The following is a 7,509-nucleotide window of genomic DNA, read 5'->3' as shown; positions in this document are numbered from 1 at the left end:
GTTCAATGTCAACAAGAATCCCCTGTATCTCAGGTTTTCAAAAACTTGTCAATACACTAATATTATTGAAATTGTTAAGGTGAACATTAAAAAATTGCTGACATTCTCAGTATCAATGTTTCAGTAAATTCTACTTTTTGGTGGACCACGTGGCCTTTGCCAGTTCAAGATCAATGGTTCATCTTTCACCTTTGCCAGTTCAAGATCTTTCTTGGTGATACCAACCTTCAAATGTGTGATTGTATCTTTAAGGGAAGAATTTTCCTTGTTGGCTGCGTCTAGAGCTTGAGTCTTCTTCTCCAAGTTGCTGATCAGCTTCTTACACATTTCTTCCTCATCACTAACTGCTTCAATACTGGTTTCTGCTGCATTTAAAGAAATAGAGTTCAAACATGTTTTTAGTTGTTTGTGAGCCCACGAGCCGACTCGTGAACCTTATTTATTATTATTTTTTTTTATTTTTTTTATATACGAGTTACTCGCTTATCAAATATTAGTCACGGTTATGAACCCCCGATTATGAGAAGTGAACCGACTATTCACACGAGTCATGCACCCCCGATTATGAGGCGTGAACCGACTATTCACACGAGTCATGAACCCCCGATTATGAGGCGTGAACCGACTATTCACACGAGTCATGAACCCCCGATTATGAGGCGTGAACCGACTATTCACAATTCACAATTTTATGACGATTTGTACGAAAATATACGAGTTACTCGTTTATCAAATATTAGTATATAAGCAATCATCACAAGAAGATTTATTAGATAAAGCTGGCAAAAAAACAATTGAAAAAAATTGACATGAACTTGCACAATTGAAAAAAATTGACATGAAATTGACATGAACTTGCACTACTCCCAAAAAGTTATTCAAAAGGTGAAATGTTTAAGGAAGGTGAGGTTGGGAGAATCCCTACACCTTGATCATTCACATGAACTTGCATTACTCGTTCAACCTTCACGTCCTCTAAGCTTGACTAATAAATTATATTTCAAAATCAGCAATATATCAGAACATATCACACCTTTATTTTGTCATAATTGGACAAAGTTTAACAGAGAAAAATTTACGGCACTTACTAGACAAAATGAAAATGTATAGCAGCCAGCTTTCTTGAATAGCAGGTGTTGCTTTGATTTCATAGGAAATAAGTACAAGCCTCGAACCCCCAAGTGTGAATACGGTGATACTCTCGTAGAGTAAATATACTCAAATTTTTCGACACGCTCTCAGTGACTCTAAGTTTGACCGTTAAACACATATCGGTATTATCTACCACAACTGATTCTTGGTCAAATTTTATAGAACTGTTTTCCAAATTGAAATCAAATTTTTTTGAACGTATTACGGCAACGATATGGTCCGGAAGTTGTTCGTCGGATCTCACAACATAAGGCAATCCCTTTAGAAAAAGAAAGTCGAATTATTAAAAATAAATGATGATAAATAAATAAAATTAAGCTTATAGGAATGAATTCAGATCATGAGGTACATGTCCTTGAGTGAATGTTATTACTTTTTCTTTTTCTCTCTTTTAACCATTTATCATAGGGAAAGGGAAAGACCTAAAGTAATCTGCAAGTACATAAAATAAATGTATAACTAACCCCTTCATTATACAATTCCAGGTCAGCGCAATCTTTTCCGCTCAAAATTTCAATTACATATGGTAATTCTTGATTGTGTGTGTTCTCCCGTTCAATGTCAACAAGAATCCCCTGTATCTCAGGTTTTCAAAAACTTGTCAATACACTAATATTATTGAAATTGTTAAGGTGAACATTAAAAAATTGCTGACATTCTCAGTATCAATGTTTCAGTAAATTCTACTTTTTGGTGGACCACGTGGCCTGTTGTTCTTTGAAGGGACAACAATTTCCTTGTCATAAATGTCATGCATTTCATTAATCCACATCTTATACTGCTTCTTCAGTTGAGGGTGAGCCAACTTCTTTCCATCTCTAATGTTTCAATTTTATGTCAATTTGACTTCTATTTAGTTTTTTCCTTTTTTTTTTTTCTTGTGCATATATTTCTTTGACCAACTTTTAATTTTTTTTTATGTTTATTGTTGATATATTATTTCATTTTTATTTACTTTTAATCTGAGAGAATTTATGGTCCCGAATTCGTTCAATACAGAGATGTTATCTGAAGTGTTATGACACTTGAGAAAACATGCAGCGGAAATATAAAGATAAAAGAACAATACTCAGAATTAAAAATGTTCACAAGTAAAGACTTGTGAACTTGCCCTTTACAGGACGAAAAAATATATTAAAATCAGTATTCCAAGAATACAAACAGAAGAGGTGCGAAAACTTCTTCTTTATGAATGAATCATTCTCATGATCATTCTTACATTCAAATCTAGATACAAAAAGAAAAATATGAAAAATTCTAGATTTCAAAGATGTACTCGTGAGGAGTACGTAAAGAACTTATGAATGAATCACTATCTTGATCATTCTTACAACCAAGTCTAGAAACATATATACTATACAATCTAGACTACAAAGAATGTACTTATGAGAAGTACGTAAAGAATGTACTCATAAGGAGTACGTAAAGATTGTACTCATGAGGAGTACAAACGACCGATTCTAAAACCACTCTAAAACACTCATGTATTCTTTTCAGCTCTCGGTTTTTTATTTCGTAGAATCGATTAAAATCAATGAGTATTGAAATCGGTATTTATAGACATTTCAAGCTTCCACTCCTCAGCCCATGATCTGCAAGAAAACCAACCACAAGAGCACTCAAGAAAATGGGTTAGTGGGTTAGTTAGGAAGTTAGAATAAAATCCACAATTAAATCCACTGAGCACTACTTAGCCCACTAAGTACTATACTTAACCCACTAAGCACTATACTTAACCCACTAAGCACTACTTATTACATAACTAAAATTTAGTTTAGAAAATAAGAAAATTAAAAACAAAATGTGGAAATAATCCACGTGTTTCAAACTCCCCCTTTTTAACTTTCTGATCAAAACTAAATTTTAGCTTAACTCCCCCTGAGTCATTGCTTGAACTCCCCCTGAATTTGACAACCAACATTAACATAAAAGTTCAGAGGATCATAAAAACAATTAAAGTAGAATATGCAAGGTCTCTTCAGTATCAGCTGTTGCTCCTCCATCACTAGCACTGGATCCACTGCTTTCCTCTGCTCCTTCTTCATTAACTCCTTGCTCTCTGCCTCTGGCATCGAAAGGATGAGAAGTCCCTGCTTCAACTTCATGACTAGTTTTTTCTCCCCCTTTTTGATCAGAAAGAGTTTTTTGAAGCATTTCCACCATGGACTGGTGATAGGTAATCTGAGCTAGAGAATGAGTAAGCTGTTGTAACAAAAGATCTCGAGGAACAGAAACAAGATTGTCATGGGTGTTGTCAACATGAGGAGCAACACCTACAGTACCAAGATTATTTTGACCTGATTCAGTTGAGAGAAAATTATCTCAATTCCAGGGAAGATCTTGAACATGAGGAGCTTTGAGAAAATTTTGAAAAACAATTATCATGCCAAGTGTGAGAAAGCAGAATGGAGTAGATGAGAGAAAGATTTAAAACGATTGCCAAAACAAAATCTTACAAACCTCAGTAAAATCACCATAATTATCCTCATCAATCACAGTAGGAGTTTGTAGATGAGAGTTGATAATTTTGGGAGAAAAGGGAGAAAATGAAATTTCGCACAAAAACTTTGCCAAAGTTTGGAGAATTTTTCTTTAAAAAAGAGGTTTGTAAATTGGCATAAAATTCCTTCACAACAGAGGGATCATAAGGACAGACAATCTCAACTAGACTAAGGATTTTTCTTTGATCAAGAAAATTAGTAATCCTATATCTATCAAACTCATCCTTGGAAATTTTCTTCTCCTCAATGAATTGGCAATTCATGATTTTAGGACTTAAATTTGAATCAGATTCAAAATAAGAGGTTGTACTGAAAGCATTGTTTACCTCAAAAGGAGTTGACAGATCATTCCCATCCAATTTCAGCTATTCTTTCTCAGAAGATTCCTCTTCTTCTGAGTCTTCAAGTTCATCTGGGATGTATGCTGGCTCATGTGATGCAACACGTGGGGCAGCATTTTCCTGCATTTTTCTTTTCTTCTTCAGCCTGGGAAGGTGATGCATCCACTTGAACAGCTGCCTCTGCCAGAGTTTCCAGTGGATCTTCATGTGGAGCAGAGGGTGTTTCTTCAGTGGTGGTGAAATCCTGGGCATCAACAGTGGGAATGTCTACATGCTCAGCAGAAGACATCCCAGAAAAGTCAGGCATTTCCTCATCCTGGTAGGGAACAGCATCCTCAGCAGCATTCTGAACGGCATTGTCTGAGACAGTAGGTGCAGCAGCATTTTCAGGAACATGTGCAGCAACATCTTCGGAAACAGGATGTTTGAGAAGAGGCTGCTGCCATGTTAGGCTGAAGTGTCTCCCCCTGAGTTGATGCTGGTGGAGTTGAGTCGTTGGAGGATGACTCAGCAAAGCTTGAGGAGAGAGCTTGGGCTTCTGGTTCTGCAAAGGTTGGATCTCCTTCTTCATCATCGGTTTCTTCATCAACCAAATGAAGGCCTCTTGGTGGGTTTGGCCTAACTGGAGTACGGCTACTTCTGCCGCCTCTTCTTCCACCTCTGCCGCCTCTGCTGGGAGAATTTTCTTCCCTTCGGCGTTGTGACCCAGTAGCATTCAGATCTGGGAAATAATTCATGCGCTTGGACCGGCGAGTTGGAAATCTTCCTGCAGTGGAAGAGGGACCCACGTACTCGAAGTTGTCTGGGTCAATCGGATTCAGCTCGTCTCCGGGCTCAATAAAGCTGATGGGCATAACTTCAAGGTTGACAGGATGAACGATGATGGCTAGATTCTGGTCTGCTGGTTCAGGTGTTGCAGCATCGTTGTGGACATCACGAACGGCTGGAAGAGGATTCTAGGAGGAGATGCCATGATACAGTAGATAAAAAATTGCTTCTTGTGCTTTTGATTTTTGAAGGTGAATTTTCGAAAAAGAAGCAAGAAATTTATAAGCCCTAATTTTTGCAGAAAAAAAAATTGAAGTGGAGAAGGTGAAGAAGTGGTGTGCGTTTTTCTTGGAGAAAGTGTGATTAAGGAGAATAAAGGTCTATGTGGCAGTTTAAAACAAAACGTGACACATGGCATAATAAGGAGTGGACTTAGTGGAAGATAAAAGACTAACCCATGAACCCCATGACCCATATAAATAGTGATTCAATAATAAATAAAATAATAATAATAAAAATAGTAGCACTCACGAAATTTTCACAAAAATAAGAAACACATTTATTAATGATTAATAGTGTGAGAAAAAATAAATTGGCTGACAGGCATAGATTTTATTATATATATATATATATATATATATATATATATATATATATATATATATATATATATATATATATATATATATATATATATATATATATATATATATATATATATATATCTATTTTTTTTTTTTTTTTAAACTCTTATTTTCAAGTCAAACAATTCACATGGAACATGATCAAGTGTTCAGTTTGAAGGTTCCTCAGTTACTAAGATATGACTATTATAATAGAGGAGTTTGACTTATGTGATTATGATTGTTCTCTGAATGTTTACATGAAGCATGATCACGTTTCAAGGTGAAAGACTTCCAATTACTGATTTAGAGAATAATCCATCACAGTGAAGTCATTATTTAAAGAAGCTAAGCTTCAGTAACTTATGTTGCAGCTTAAGATATTGGATGAGGTGCTGCAACATATTTCAGGACATGTTTATTGAGTACACATCCCGAGAGATTTTCTAAGTTTAGAAAACCTCTCATAATCTAATGCCTTTGTAAAGATGTCAGCCAGCTGATCTTCTGTAGGAATGTACTTTAAGCACACTATATTTTTCTCACCTATATCACGAATAAAATGATGTTTAATATCTATGTGTTTAGTTCGTGAGTGTTGAACAAGATTTTTTGAAATATCAATAGCACTTGAATTATCACAATATATGGTCAGGGTGTCACTGGTTAACCCATAATCCCCCAACATTTGTTTCATCCAAATTAGTTGACCACAACACCCTCCAACAGCTACATATTCTGATTCAGCTGTTGAAAGTGATACACAATTTTTTTTTCTACTAAACCAAGAAACCAAATTATTCCCCAAAAAGAAACATGCACCTGATGTGCTTTTTCTGTCACTAATATCCCCAGCCCAATCAGAATCACTAAAACCTATCAGATTTGTATTAGTGTCTTTGAAAAACTGAATCCCTAAGTCTAATGTACCTGCAACATACCTAATAATCCTCTTCACAGCTTTAAGATGAGTGACTTTGGGATTAGCTTGATATCTGGCACACACACAAACACTAAACATAATGTCAGGCCTGCTTGCTGTTAGATACAGAAGGCTTCTAATCATGCTTCTGTAAAGAGTGCTGTCAACATCTTCTGCAACATCATCCTTGGACAGTTTTTGGCTGGAACCCATTGGAGTTTTCATGTGCTTGGCTGACTCCAACTCAAACCTTTTGACCAGATTGAGAGCATACTTCTTTTGATTTACAAAAATTCCTTCACCTGTCTGTTTGATTTGGAGTCCTAAGAAGTAATTCAACTCCCCTACCATGCTCATTTCAAAAGTGTGAGACATAGAATCTACAAAAGACTGTAAAAGGTTACCACAAGTAGAGCCAAAAACAATATCATCAACATATATCTGAACAATAATGATATGATTATTTGTTCTTCTAACAAATAGGGTTATGTCTGCATCTCCTCTGTTGAACTGTATTTCAAGTAAGGAGTCAGTGAGTCTTTGATACCAAGCTCTAGGAGCTTGTTTAAGACCATACAGTGCCTTCTTAAGTTTGAAAACATGATTAGGCTTGGCAGAATCTTCAAAACCCTTGGGTTGTTCTACATATGCTTCTTCATTTAAAACACCATTTAGACATGCACTTTTGATATCCATCTGATACAATTTGATTTTAAGAAAACAGGCTATAGCAAGAAGTAACCTAATAGATTCAATTCTAGCTACTCGAGCAAAGGTTTCATCAAAATCTATACCTTCAATATGAGTATAACCTTGTGCTACTAACCAAGCCTTATTTCTAACAACTGTACCTTTTTCATCAGTTTTATTTTTGAAGATCCACTTAGTTCCTATCATATTTACATGACTTGGTCTGGGAACTAAGTACCAAACATCATTCCTGATGAACTGATTCAGCTCTTCATGCATTGCACTAATCCAAAACTCATCCTTCAGTGCTTCTGCAATATTCCTTGGTTCGACTGAAGATACAAAGAAAGTAGTTCCAGTTAGTGCACATTCAGAAGATAAATTTGCAAAACTTACCATATCTCTGTAATTCACTCTATCTTTTCTTCTGGTCCTTATCCCATCAAAGATATCTCCCACAACTTGAGTCGATGGGTGATATTTCTGGATTCTACTTGATGGCTCATTTCTGC

This window comes from Erythranthe guttata, chromosome 4, assembly GCF_056151865.1.
Source record: "Erythranthe guttata isolate IM_541 chromosome 4, IM_541, whole genome shotgun sequence".
Lineage (NCBI taxonomy): Eukaryota > Viridiplantae > Streptophyta > Magnoliopsida > Lamiales > Phrymaceae > Erythranthe > Erythranthe guttata.
The sequence above is the reverse complement of the archived record's forward strand: the minus strand, read 5'-3'. Positions refer to the sequence as shown.